The sequence below is a fragment of the Lolium perenne genome, chromosome 6 (genome assembly GCF_019359855.2).
Source record: "Lolium perenne isolate Kyuss_39 chromosome 6, Kyuss_2.0, whole genome shotgun sequence".
In the NCBI taxonomy this organism is placed as follows: Eukaryota; Viridiplantae; Streptophyta; class Magnoliopsida; order Poales; family Poaceae; genus Lolium; species Lolium perenne.
This window is the reverse complement of record NC_067249.2, coordinates 257,543,777-257,550,226: the sequence shown is the minus strand read 5'-3', so window position 1 is coordinate 257,550,226 and position 6,450 is coordinate 257,543,777.

Below are 6,450 nucleotides of genomic sequence, written 5' to 3'. Positions count from 1 at the left end.
CCCGAATTAATTAACTTAAATAGACACTCCTCCATGGTTTGTGATTGTTGGACGGCACCCGAAGGATTCGGTTAGCCATGGCTTGTGTAAGCAAAGGTTGGGGGGAGTGTCATCATCATAATAAAACTAAAATAAAAAAAGGCACTCCTTCATGGTATGTGATTGTTGGCAGGCACCCGAGGATTCGGTTAGCCATGGTTTGTGTAAGAAAGGTTGGAAGGAGTGCCACATAAATATGCAAATAATTCATGGGAGCCGCTCTTGAAAGTCCGGTTGGCGAGGTAGTTAGTGTACCCATTACCATTCGTTGACAACAACAAACACCTCTCAAAATAATTTTACTCCTGATTTCAAAAATGAAAAGCTCTAGCGCATGTTAATCCCTGCTTCCCTCTGCGAAGGGTTAATCTTTTACTTTTATGTTGTGTCTCCATTATTTCTTTGAGCACTATCTTGAGAGCACAACTGTCATTCTTAGTATAATATGCTTGTCTCAAAATATGATTGATTGTGGTATAACTTTGATGCTTTTATCTTTGACAATCACTACTTCTAGTTTTTCTATGAACTCCAGAGGTGCCCGGGCATTTATGTTTTGCCAATCAAATACAGGCAAGCGAGATACTACTTTATCATACCCTCTTATGAACATTGCAATCCTGCTTATATACATGATTCATGATGCTTATTATTAATTGTTGGTACCTCTCCATGATTGACATAGCTGTTAGATGATCTTATTTGCATGTATCTCATTATGAACTGCTTAAGTATTAGCCATAGCATGAGAATATATACATCATATGAGCAAATGCGTTCGTGAAAGTTCTTTTATCGCTCAGTTGTTAACTGAATTGCTTGAGGACAAGCAATAAGCTAAGCTTGGGGGGAGTTGATACGTCCAAAACGTATCTACTTTCCCGAACACTTTTGCTATTGTTTTGCCTCTAATTTGTGTATTTTGGATGCAACTAACACGGACTAACGCTGTTTTCAGCAGAACTGTTCTGGTGTCTCGTTTTTGTGCAGAAATCCAACTTTCGGGAAAATCCTCGGAATTTATGCAGAAGGCCCTATTTTCCCAGAGAACTGACGGAGCCAGAAGGACAAACTAGGTGGAGGCCCGAGGGCCCCACACCATAGGGCGGCGCGGCCCAGGGGGGGCCCGCGCGGCCATGTGGTGTGGCCCCCTCGGCCGGCCTCCGACGCCCTCCTTCGGACTATTTATCGGCCTCGACCTAAAAACGCACGGGGAGAAGTCGAAGTCGCCAGAAACCCTCCAGAACGCCGCCACATCGCGAAACTCCGTCGCGGGAGCCGAAGTCTCCGTTTCGGCACTCCGCCGGGACGGGGAATTGGAGGAGATCATCGCCATCATCACCGCCAACGCCTCTACATCAACCAGCCATGTTTCCCCCATCCATGTGTGAGTAATTCCCCCGCTGTAGGCCGAAGGGGATGGCAGGGATTGGATGAGATTGGTCATGTAATAGCATAAGATTGTTAGGGCATAGTGCCTAGTGTCCGTAATTGGTACTTTGATGATATTGTTGCAACTTGTTATGCTTAATGCTTGTCACTAGGGCCCGAGTGCCATGATCTCAGATCTGAACATGTTATTGCTTCATCAAGATATTCATTGTTTATGGTCTTACCTATAAGTTGTATACACATGTCGCTGTCCGGAACCAATGGCCCCGAAGTGACAAGAATTGGGACAACCGGAGGGGATGGTAGCGATGTGAGGATCACATGTGTTCACGGAGTGTTAATGCTTTGCTCCGGTACTCTATTAAAAGGAGTACCTTAATATCCAGTAGTTTCCCTTGAGGCCCGGCTGCCACCGGCTGGTAGGACAAAAGATGTTGTGCAAGTTTCTCATTGCGAGCACGCACGACTATATATGGAACACATGCCTATTGATTGCTTTGTACTTGGACACCGTTTTATTATTATCTGCAAATGCCCTGCTATGATTGTTACATGAGTTTCTCTCATCCATGCAACGCCCGTCATCCGTCCCCGTGCCTACAGTATTTTAATCCTGCTGTTTACTATAATCAATGCTGCTGTCTTTGTTACTCTGCTGCTGTTATTTCACTACAGCTACTGCTATAAAACTGTTACTACTGATAAACTCTTGCGAGCAAGTCTGTTTCCAGGTGCAGCTGAATTCACAACTCCGCTGTTAAGGCTTCCAAGTGTTCTTTGCCTCCCCTTGTGTCGAATCAATAAATTGGGTTTTACTTCCCTCGAAGACTGTTGCGATCCCCTATACTTGTGGGTCATCAATATTCCACGAAGAGTTCCGTAGCCGCCGCCATCGCGAAGACAAGTTTCGGGGGACAGAAGTCTCTGTTCCGGCACGCCGCCGGGATGGGGAATTGCCCCCGGAGTCATCTCCATCGACACCACTGCCATCTTCATCGCCGTTGCTGTCTCCCATGATGAGGAGGGAATAGTTCTCCCCCGAGGCTGAGGGCTCTACCGGTAGCTATGTGGTTCATCTCTCTCCCATGGTGTGATCTTTATGTGATCATGAGCTTTGTATCACTATTAATCTATGTGCTACTCTAGTGATGTTATTAAAGTAGTCTATTCCTCCTCCATGATGTAAAGTTGACAGCGTGTGCATCATGTAGTACTTGGCGTAGGTTATGATTGTAATCTCTTGTAGATTATGAAGTTAACTATTACTATGATAGTATTGATGTGATCTATTCCCCCTTTCATAGCTATTGGTGACAGTGTGTATGCTATGTTAGTACTCGGTCTAAATTGCAACGGTCTATTACGCACTCTAGAGGTTACTTTAATATGAACTCCGGAAGTTGTGGAGCTTGTTTACTCCGGCTTGAGGTGTGCTTTTGTAGCCCTACACAATGAATGGTGTTTATTATCCAACAAGAGAGTGTTTAAAGTAGCATTTATTTATTCAGTTATGTGATCATTGTTGAGAGTGTCCACTAGTGAAAGTATGATCCCTAGGCCTTGTTTCTAAGCACTGAAACACCGTTTCCAACAAGTTCTGCTACATGTTCGCTTGCTGTCATTTTTATTTCAGATTGCAATTACTACTTACAATCATCTATATTACTTGTATTTCACTATCTCTTCGCCGAACTAGTGCACCTATACATCTGACAAGTGTATTAGGTGTGTTGGGGACACAAGAGACTTCTTGTATCTTAATTTGCAGGGTTGCTTGAGAGGGATATCTTTGACCTCTACCTCCCTGAGTTTGATAAACCTTGGGTGATTCACTTAAGGGAAACTTGCTGCTGTTCTACAAACCTCTGCTCTTGGAGGCCCAACACTGTCTACAGGAATAGAAGCGTGCGTAGACATCAGAGAGCTCTATTGAGACCAAAGTATTTAATCCAAATATCGCAAAGTTAGATACCAAAATAGTCAGCTGCCATTTTATTGGCTATCCTGAAAAGTTAAAAGGTTATCGTTTCTACTGTCCAGAAAAATACACAAAGTTTGTGGAAACGAGACATGATGTCTTCTTAGAGGACGAAACGATGAGGGGGAGCATGGTAGCTCGGAAAATTGATCTTGAGGAGAAGAGGGTGCATGCACCTAATCCGATAACTCAGGAGCCATTTTTTGTGCTACCATGTGCACTTGCACCAATAATCCCTGCGATTGTGGTGCAAGCACCTGTTGTCGCTCCACCCATGACGACGATGAGTGAAAATTCGAAACCTGTCCATCACGAGCCGAATGAACCTTTTGTTGAGCATGAAAGGGAGCAACAACAACCACCTCCAGAAGCTGAGCCGCGAGTTGAGGAACAGAATGCTCCAGAGATTGAAGCCCCTATAAGGTCTACAAGAGCTAGAAAATCAGCCATTTCGACAGATTACAAAGTTTACAACACGGAAACAATTCATATGGAAGGTGATACCACTTCATATGAAGAAGCCATGAGAAGCCCAGATTCATCAAAGTGGGTGGAGGCCATGGAAGACGAAATGAGATCGATGAGTGCCAACCATGTTTAGGACTTAGAATATTCCTAAAGGAGCTAAAACAATGGGCTGCAAATGGGTCTACAAAATAAAATATGACTCCAATGGAAATGTCGAAAAGTATAAAGCACGACTTGTGGCAAAAGGATTTACACAAAGAGAAGGGATCGATTACAATGAGACATTTTCTCCGGTCTCATGTAAGGATTCCTTCAGAATTATAATGGCACTAGTTGCACATTTATTTAGAGTTGAATCAAATGGAGTAAAGATGGCATTTCTAAACGGGGATTTAGAAGAAAATGCCTACATGAAACAACCTAAGGGTTTTATCATGGAAGGCAAGGAAGAAATGGGATGCCGCCTAAAGAAATCCATTTATGGATTAAAGCAAGCCTCCAGACAGTGGTATCTAAAGTTTAATGAAACAATTAAGAGATTTGGATTTAAAGAAAATATTGAGGACAATTGCGTTTATGCAAAGTTTAAAAGTGGGAAATACATTTTCCTAATCTTGTATGTGGATGATATTCTGCTTGCCAGCAGTGATGTTAGTCTACTACAAGAGATAAAGAAGTTCTTGTCCTCAAATTTTGATATGAAAGATCTTGGTGAAGAGTCATATGTTTTGGGCATAGAAATTCACTGAGATAGGAATAATGGAGTATTAGAACTATCGCAAAAGGCTTATTTAGAAAAGATTCTAAGTAAGTATAATATGCATAAATGTAGTGCCACACCTGCCCCTATAGTCAGGGGCGATAGTTTTGGGAAACATCAAAGTCCCCAAAATCAATACGAGCTCGATCAAATGAAAGCGGTTCCATATGCTTCAGCCATTGGAAGACTACAGTATGCACAAGTGTGCACTCGCCCTGACTTAGCATTTATCACCGGAGTACTCGGTAGATATCAAGAAAATCCAGGTTTTGAACACTGGAAAATGGTAAAGAAGGCATTGTGTTATGTGAAAGGCACAAAGAACCACATGCTAACATACATAAGATCTAATTCCCTAGAAATAAGAGAGTATTCAAATGCAGATTTTGCGGGAGATAAAGATGATAGAAAATCCACATCTGGATATGTATTCACCCTCGCAGGGGGAGCTATTTCGTGGAGAAGCTCCAAACAGACAATAGTTGCATCATCCACGATGTATGCCTAATTTATAGCATGTTATGAAGCCACGGGGCAGGCATTATGATTAAAGAAATTTATACCCGACTTGAAAGTGGTAGATTGTATTCACAAACCACTAAAGATGTACTGCGACAATGATCCTGCAGTATTTTATGCTCACACCAACAAGTCGAGTACAGCTACGAAACCGATTGAGGTTAAGTATTATGTTGTGAAACACAAGGTCCAGGATCAAACTATAAGTCTCGAGCATATAAGGACAAAAGATATGCTTGCGGATCCGTTAACGAAAGGCTTACCACCCAGCGTGTTCAAGGAACACATAGCCGGCATGGGTTTAATAAAGTCTTACCTATCCTGGATCATAAGAGGCCCAAAAGTAAAAAAAAATGTTTCAAAACAGAAAAGTGCATTGTGGCTGTCTGATTCTATCAGCAATAGAGCTGTGACGATGAAACATGTCCTATGTACTGATCCAAGATGAACGAATAAAATGGAAGTATAAAGTTAAAAAAAAAGTTGAGATCAAGGGGGAGAATGTTAGGATGATCGCCTCGCGTCCGAGCCCAACGGCTCAAACTCGAACCCTTGACCTCGCCCGCGCCCTGATCGGGGGCGCCCAACCACATCTGGTTGGTGGGCCCCCGTCGCCTGTGCTATATATACAATGGTGGGGGCGGTGGCACACATGACGAGGTTGACTGGAGTGCCACTCGCCCAACTATTAGGGTTCGCACAGAGCCGACGGGAAGCTCCGCCGTCACCTCTCGCTCGACCTCATGCCGTCAACGTCGCCACCATGACCACTCCTTCCGGTTCCTCCTCACGGGGAGAAGGTACGTCTTTCCCTCTCGATCTCTCTCTCTCACGCACCACATGCACACAGTACATGGACACATTTCGTTACAGATATAGTCACTACTCGATTAGATCTACACTAGTTGATCCATAGATTTTTTTTTTTTGAAAGGGATACGGTAGGGGAAGCCCCTACAGTGGTTTTTTTTTAATAATAAGAACCCAATTCTGCGTCCTTGGGGACTTGAACCTGGGTGGCTGGGTTGTACATCCACTTACCTAACCAAATGAGCTAGGCTCACTTCTTAGTTGATCCATAGATTACAACAATACTTGGTATGGTCTATCTATGGTAATAGAGTCTCACACCATAAATCCAAGCGAGGATCGTTCTGGTAGTGTTTAGCTTGGTTGATGATTACATCAGTTATCTATATGTAAAACTGGCCGTGGAATTTCCTTGCTATTTTGGAAAGATTTCTGGTATGATGAGGAACTTCTGTGTGGCAAGTTTTCTCGGTTGAAGCCTCAT